We start from the raw sequence: 8,664 nt of genomic DNA, 5'->3' as shown, positions 1-8,664 counted from the left end.
TTTGACATAATTCAATGACTTTTTACGATAAATACAGAGTTTTGACAAAAGTTACTGGGTTCAGCCGAACCCGGATTTGAAGGGCTAGCTCTGCCCCTGCTCGTATACGTTATTGATCCCACAAATATTTTACCCTTTAAGTTTTAAAGATCACATATTTAAAAATAAATAAAAATTTAACTCGGTGACGAATCAAACAATGTTACATAAATTAAAATGAGAGAAATAGTTATTTATTGTCTTAAATTATTTTACTGTAGTACCACTTCTAGAACATTGACAAGAAAATTACTGTAGAATATGCCCTATGGCTAATTTTAATCACATTATTGATTGAGTCTTTGAAGTTGTTCAAAATCAAAGCCTTCAAACTAGGGACGTGAGTAGGAAAAATGCATATAATATGAATAGGAGGAAGAGATAAATAACAAAATTAGTGGACCAGAAGAACCACATTACAACCATTTTATTATCTTTTCTCTTTTCTTCTTGGAATTTAACCAAATAAGTGAGGAACATGCTCATTCCAGACAAAGCAGAATAAGCACGTGAATTCTTTTCCATTTTTTCTTTTTTTGGGAAACAGGAAAGCGAGAGTACTATTTGCCTCACTTTATAGTTCTACAAGAAACCCACACACACACACACGTTTAAATGGCAAATGTTGTGAACCATTACCCATTCTTCATTTTACTTGCATTTCTTATTTATTTTCTCTTCCTTACCCAGCGCATAGGTTTGAAGTGATATTCATTGAAAAAAATTAATATCGAGTTCTGGCCCTAAAAATGTGACTGACTTAAATAAAAATAAAAATAAAAAGTCACTGACTTCATTCTATATTTACTGGATTCTGTAAATTGAGTTGTCAATTACTCCATATCTCTCGGGAAATAGTTCTATTTTCTTGCTATATCAATATCATCATGAATTTGTTTATACTTTCCTAAAGAATCCTAGCAGCCGTCTGGCCATGAATTTTATTCTTTTTTTTCCGGAATAAATTTTCAACAACAACAACATACTCAGTATTATCCCATACCGTGTAGTTTTGGGAGGGTAGTGTGTACGCAGACCTTACCTCTACCTTGTGAGGATAGAGAGTTTGTTTCCAATAGACTCTCGACTCAGGAAAGCATAAGCACCACATTAATGAAAATATAGATAAGAAGGGACAGCACCAAAAAGTCATATAAAAGCAAGATGAGAACAACAAAATCGTAAGATGACCAACAATGAAAGAAAACAACGGTTAGTCATAAAAATCTACTACAAACAGAATGTGGGAAGGCATGCCAATACTACCCGTATGAACAATCTAGACCACCTACCCTACTATCCTAATCATCAACCTCCACATCTCCTATCAAGGATCATGTCCTCGGTCAGCTGAAGTTGCGTCATGCCTTGCCTAATCACCTCTCCCCACTTCTTCTCCGGCCTACCTCTACCTCTCAGTAGGCCTTCCAATTCCAACCTCTCACACCTACTCACCGGGGCATCTGTGCTCCTCCTCATCACATGTCCAAACCACCCGAGCCTCGTGTAACGACCCGGCCGATCATTTTGAGTATTATAACTTTGTTCCTCCATTTACTGCTCAATTTATATTTTATAATTATTTTATGACTTATCGGGTTAGTAGGTTCGGGTCCGGAAGAAATTCAGAGTGAAATGAGACACTTAGTCTCATAATTGAAAATTTAAGTTAGAAAAATGGACCGGATATGGACCTATATATAAACGACCTCGGATTTGAATTTTGATGATTCCAATAGCTCCGTATGGTGATTTTGGATTTAGGAGCGTGTCCGAAAAATTTTTGGAGGTTCGTAGTGAAATTATGCTTGAAATGCCGGAAGTTGAATCTTCGGAAAGTTTGACCGGGGGGTAACTTTTTGATATCAGAGTCGGAATCTAATTCTGAAAATTAGAATACCTCCGTTATGTCATTTATGACGTGTGCGCAAAATTTGAGGTAAATCGGACGTGATTTGATAGGTTCCGGAGTCGTTTGTAGAAATTAGAAATTTCAAAGTTCAATAGACTTAAATTGGGGTGTAATTCATGGTTTTAGCATTGTTTGAGGTGATTTGAGGATTCGACTAAGTTCGTATGATATTTTAGGACTTGTTGGTATATTTGGTTGAGGTCCCAAGGGCCTCGGGTGAGTTTCGGATGGTTAACGGATCAAAAATTGAACTACAACAACTGCTACAATTTCCTTATGCTGGAAATTTCTTCTGCCATGAGCCCAGAAATCGAGCCCGGAATCAAGCCACGATCGAGCCCAGGGTCGAGGGACACGATCGAAGGCAAGGACGAGGACCTCAATCGAAGGCCAAGATTGAGGCAGAACCGAGGATGTCTGGGCAGAATTATAAAAACAGAGATTTTGTGCCATTCAACATTTTTGACAAATTGGAGCTTGATGAGAGGCGATTTTTGATATATTTTCAAGAAAAACTTGAGGTAAGTGACTTATGATCATTTCTACTCCATAATATTAAATTATCATCGAATAATCCGACTAGATTACGTGATTTTGATGTGTAAATCGGAGATTGGAACTTAGCAATTTGAAAATAAGATTTGTAGATTTGAGGGTCGAGTTGAGGTTGGATTTTGGTAAAATTAGTATGGATAGACTCGTGATTGAATGGGCTTTCGGATTTTATAACTTTTGTCGGGTTTCGGGACATGGGCTCCACGGGCGATTTTTGAGCTAAAATTCAAATTTTTATGAAAAATTATATTTTTCATATGGAATTAATTCCAATAAACTTTGTTGACTGAAACGAATTATTTGTGATTAGATTCGAGGCATTCGGAGGCCGATTTGCGAGGCAAAGGCATAGCAGAGTGAAGAATTTCACGCTCTGATATAAGTAACAGTTATAAATCTGGTCCTGAGGGTATAAACCCTCGAATTTTGTGTCATGTGATTATTTTGGAGGTGACGCACATGCTAGGTGACGGACGTGTGGGCGTGCACCGAGGGGATTGTGACTTGGTCCGTCCCATTAATCTGTAAAGTTGAATAATTTATTTTTAGCTATATGCTCTCTATGTGGTGAAGAAATTTGACTGTAAATCATGTTAGAAACCATGCTTAGGCTATGTGATAGTACTGTTGGGACCCACAGAGGTCACGTACTTGTTGAATTATTTTCTAATTGCTATTTTGTGCTCAGTCATGATTTTACTTGCGTATCATACCTCAGTCTTTCTTGATATTTGTTGATGCATTATGTTATCTTTGTTTGGGCTGATCTTTATGATTTTTGAGAGCTCGAGAGACTAAAGGTTGAGGACTGAGTAAGGCCGAGGGCCTGTCGGTGAGGTAAGGATATTATGGCACGTGAGTTATCTGTGCAATATATTATAGCACGTAAGTTGTCTGTGCAGATTATGGCGCTTGACTTGTAGGAGCCCCTCCGGAGTCTGTACACCCCTAGTGAGTGCGGGTACCCATTGAGTGTGAGTGCTGAGGGCTGAGAGCTGAGTGGTTGAGTTGTTGTGATTAGTTGAGTGATTGTTGCCTGAGAGGCTGTACTTGCTTTGCATTTGTTGTCGCACTTGGTTTCTATTTGTCATTGTTGTAAAATCTCTGAAAGATTTTATATCCGTATTACATGAACTTGAACTGTATAAAAACTGATTTGACTTAAACTATCGGATTTGAAAGCATGTCTATTCTTTGCTGGAACTACTGAAAGTGAACTATAACTGTGTAGCTCGTCATTATCTTCACTTTCTTAGTTATTATTGTTACTTGTTGAGTTGGTTGTACTCACACTACACCTTGCACTTCGTATGCAGATCCAGGTATTTCCGGATATGGCGGGTATTGATCATTTTGCGCAGTTGATTTTCATGAGATTTTGAGGTAGCTGTCGTGTTCCGCATACCTTGTCTCTCCTTCTCTATCTCCTTATTTACTATATTTGGTCTAAGACTATTATAGACCGCATTTTTCAGACTTGTATTCATATTAGATGCCCATGTACTCAGTGACACCAGGTTTTGGGGAGTGTTCATGTCAGTATTTGTGAGATTTTATATTGTATTAAATTATTATATTTTCAAACTTAAGAGAAATTATGGTTTGTCGAGATTATCGGCTTGCCTAGTATTGAGATAGGCGCCATCACAATAAGTTGGGATTTTGGGTTGTGACAATTTGGTATCAGAGCCCTAGGTTACACAGGTCTCACAAGTCATGAGCAGGTTTAGTAGAGTCTTGTGGATCGGTACGAAGATGTCTCTACTTATCTCCGAGAGGCTGTAGAACCCTTAGGAAAAAATCACTTTCTTGTATTCTGTCGTGCGAATTTGTTGATTCTGAAAACTAAATTTTTGCTATTCTATTCTCTCACAGATGGTGAGGACACGTACTACTCGATCGAATGGTCATGCACCAGTGCCACCAGTTAGGGCCGCGAGAGGCCGGGGTTATGGTAGAGACCGGGGTCGAGGTAGAGGTCGAGGTGTAGCTCGTACCACAGTTGGACTAGCATCTGTAGTACCACCAGTTGCTCCAGATCAGGAGCAGATTCCAGATATAGTTGAGCCGACAGGATCATCTCAGGCACCAGCTGTGCCCATTGAGATTCCAGACCTTCAGGAGACTTTGGCCCAGATATTGGCAGCTTGCACTGATCTTGCTCAGGTGGTTTCGACTCAGGCCGCACCTGCCACTTCTCAGGCCAGGGGAGGTACTCATACCCCTGTAGCCCATACTCTAGACCAGGTAGTACATGGACTTCAGATACCGGGGGCACTACCAGCCCAGCCGGTTGCAGCCGCTCAGGCCTCGGTAGTTCCTGCTATGGCAGATGATGAGCAGAGGAGACTTGAGAGATTTGAGAGGCTTCGACCTCCACCATTTAGAGGTGCTGAGTCAGAGGATGCCCAGGGTTTTCTGGATAAGTGTCAGCGGATGCTTCGGACATCGGGTATTCTAGAGACCAGTGGGGTCTCATTCACTACTTTTCAATTTTCTGGGGCTGCCTTCAAATGGTGGGAGTCTTACGAGAGGTGTAGGCCGGTCGGTGCAGCACCCCTTACCTAGCAGCAATTCTCCGGTCTATTCTTGGAGAAGTTCGTGCCTCAGTCCCACAGAGAGGAGCTGCGTAGGTAGTTCGAGCAGCTTCGTCAGGGCGATATGTCTGTGACACAGTATGAGATAAGGTTTTCAGAATTGGCTCGTCATGCTATCTAGTTGATTCCCACATACAGGGAAAGGATCAGGAGATTCATAGATGGCCTCACTTTTCAGATGTGATTACTCATGACTAGAGAGTATCTGGTGCTACTTTCGACGAGGTTGTCGACATTGCTCGTCAGATTGAGATGGTTCATATCCAGAAACGGGTTGAGAGGGAGGCTAAGAGGCCTTGTGGTTCCGGTGATTTTAACGGTGTTCTTTCAGGGGGTCAATTTTACCGTGGTAGGGGCCGTTCTTACAGACACGCTCAGGCGGGTCGTCCAGCTCATCGTGGTGCATCAGCTAGCCACAGTTCTTACAATGCTCACTCAGTACAGTCTTTATTTAGTGCACTACCAGTACAGAGTTCTCATCATGCCTCGTCTGTTCAGGCTTCTACGAGTAATTCTTCTGGTTATCAGGAGCAACAATTCCGTCAGATAAGGGGTTGTTTCGAATACGGAGAATTGGGTCATTTCAAGAGAGATTATCCTAGGTTGTTGAGTGGGGCTCCACAGTAGAGTTCTCGACCAACGACACCAGCACCAGCAGTTACACCACCCGCCTAGCCAGCTCGGGGTAGGGGTCAGGCAACTAGGGTTCGCCCAAGAGGGGGAGGCCGATCAGGTGGCGGGCAGGCTCGATTCTATGCTTTTCCTGCCAGGCCAGATGATGTTGCCTCAAACGCAGTGATCACATGTATTGTTTCAGTGTACCACATGGAGGTTTCTATATTATTTGACCCTCGTTCCACTTATTCATATGTATCATCATATTTTGCTCATTATCTGGATATGCCCTGTGAGTCCTTAGTTTCACCTGTTTGTGTATCTACACCGGTGGACGATATTATTACTGTGGATCGTGTGTATAGGTTGTGTGTGGTAACTATTAGGGAACTGGAGACTAGAGTTGATCTCTTATTACTCGGTATGGTTGATTTCGATGTAATCCTGGGTATGGATTAGTTTTCTCCATGTCATGTTATTCTGGACCGTCACGCAAAAATCGTGATGTTGACGATGCTGGGGTTGCCAAAGGTTGAATGGAGAGGTTCTCTAGATTTTGTTCCTAGCATGGTAATTTCTTATTTGAAGGCCCAACGTATGGTTGAAAAGGGATGTCTGTCATATTTGGTCTTTGTGAGAGATGTTGATGCAGATACTCCTATTATTGATTCAGTACTGGTCGTGCGAGACTTTTCGGATGTATTTCCTATAGACCTGCCGCGTATGCCACCTAACAGGGATATTGATTTCGGTATTGACTTGGTGCAGGGCACTCAGCCTATTTATATTCTCCCGTGTCGTATGGCACAGACTGAGTTAAAAGAATTGAAAGAGCAACTTCAGGAACTCCTTGAAAAGGGGTTTATTAGGCCTAGTGTGTCACCTTGGGGTGCACCGATCTGTTTGTGAAAAAAAAGATGGTACTATGCGGATGTACATTGATTATAGGCAGTTGAACAAAGTTATAATCAAGAATAAATATCTACTGTCGCGTATTGATGATTTATTTGACCAGCTTCAGGGAGCGATATAAATATTAAGGAGTAATTTATTTATCAAACATGCATTCCATAATGTTCTTACAAGACGTATATTTTTAGTTGTTATAATTAATTAAACTAAATATTAGTATTAATTTAGTTGTTAATAATTACAAAACGTATGTTTTTAGTTATTATAATTAATTAAATGTAACGACCCGACCAGTCATTTTAATAATTAGCATTTTATTTGGCGGCTTAAGGTCTCGAACAGTTTCGTATTATGTATTATGACTAGCTTGTGTGGTCGAGTTCGAATTTCGGATGATATAGGATCAATCTGGAAGAAGGATTCTTGTTTTAGAAGTTTAAATTATAAGAGTTGACCGGAGTTTGACTTTTGTGTGGACGAATCCGAAATGGCATTTTGATGATTCCAATAGTTTCGTATGGTTATTTTGGACTTAGGCGTGTATCCGAATTTGGATTTAGAGGGCCGTAGGATAATTTAAAGTATTTTGGCAAAAATTGGAAAGTTGAAGTATTGGAAGGTTAAGAGGTTTGACCGGGAGTTGACTTTGTTGATATAGGGCTCAGATTGTGATTCCGAAAGTTGGATTAGCTCCGTTATGTCATTTGATACTTGCACGCAAAATTTGACGTCATTATGGGTTGATTTGATATGTTTCGGCGCGAGTTGTAGAAGTTGAAAGTTCATAAGTTCATTAAGTTCGATTTGAGGTGCAATTCGTAGTTTTGATGTTGTTTGAGATTTGAGGCCTCGAGCAGGTCCGCGTTATGTTTTGGGACTTATTGGTATTTTTGGATGTGGTCCCGAGAGGCTCGAGTGAGTTTCGAATAGGTTTGGGTTGTGTTGCGCTTGTTTTTGATGTTTCGACTTCGTTTCTTCAAGCATAAATGGTACCACATTAAGCAAATGAGCTCCAATTTTATTTTGATTGAAGCATTAGATCCGTATCATAATTACAGAGTCATAACAAAAAGAATCGTCGAATTTGGACATCGTATGAGGAAGTTATGCTTATTTTAGTGTCGGAGAAGAGAGTTGGTGTTGGTGCTTCGCATATGCGAAGTTGGGTCCGCATCTGCGACCACACAGGTGCAAAAAATGGTTCGTAAAAGCAAAAATTACTGCTGGAAATGCGCAGGTGAGGATCTTTTGTCGCAAAAAGCGAAATTCCCTGAGTATAAAAAAAATCAAATCGCGTTATTTTGGTATTTTGAGCATATCTTGAGTTCTAGAGCTCCGATTGAGGTGATTTTCGCTACGTTCTTCTCATATTTCATGGGGGTCAATATCTAACTATAATTTTTGTATTTTAATATGATTACAGAAGTTTATTTTTGAATTAATCCATGTTTTGATTGGAGAATTGGAGTTTTTTATCAAAAACTTTTTTAAAGAGAATAATTGGGCTTTGAACATCGATTCGGAGTCGGAATTGGATGAAATTAGTATGGTTGGACTCGTAATTAAATGAGTATTCGGATTTTGTAAATTTTGTCAGGTTTCGAAGTGCGGGCCTGGGGGTCGACTTTTGGGTTGATTTTTAGTTTTTGATAAAGATTGAAGCTTTATTATTCGGAATAGTTTCTTATGAGTTTTATTTATGATTTGAAGTTATTTTGGCTAGATTTGAGCCGTCCGGAGGTTATTTCACTCGAGAAGTTCATTTTAGAGTAGCGGTCTAGCTTCTTTGAGGTAAGTATCTTGCCTAACTTTGTGTGGGGGAACTACCCCTTAAGATTTGAGTCTTTGGTGCTAATTGTGTCATGTGAAGCCGTGTACGCGAGGTGACGAGTACGTGCTCAGGCTTATTTATAAAAATTTGACTGTTTAGAGCTCTTAGGTTCTTATGTTCATTAGATATGAAGTTGTTTTGTTATGTTAAATTCCCCATTCACTAAATTCACCTTACATGTCTTAATTGGAATTAATTGTTCC

Source organism: Nicotiana tabacum, chromosome 17, assembly GCF_000715075.1.
Source record: "Nicotiana tabacum cultivar K326 chromosome 17, ASM71507v2, whole genome shotgun sequence".
Lineage (NCBI taxonomy): Eukaryota > Viridiplantae > Streptophyta > Magnoliopsida > Solanales > Solanaceae > Nicotiana > Nicotiana tabacum.
This window is presented reverse-complemented; position numbering follows the sequence as displayed.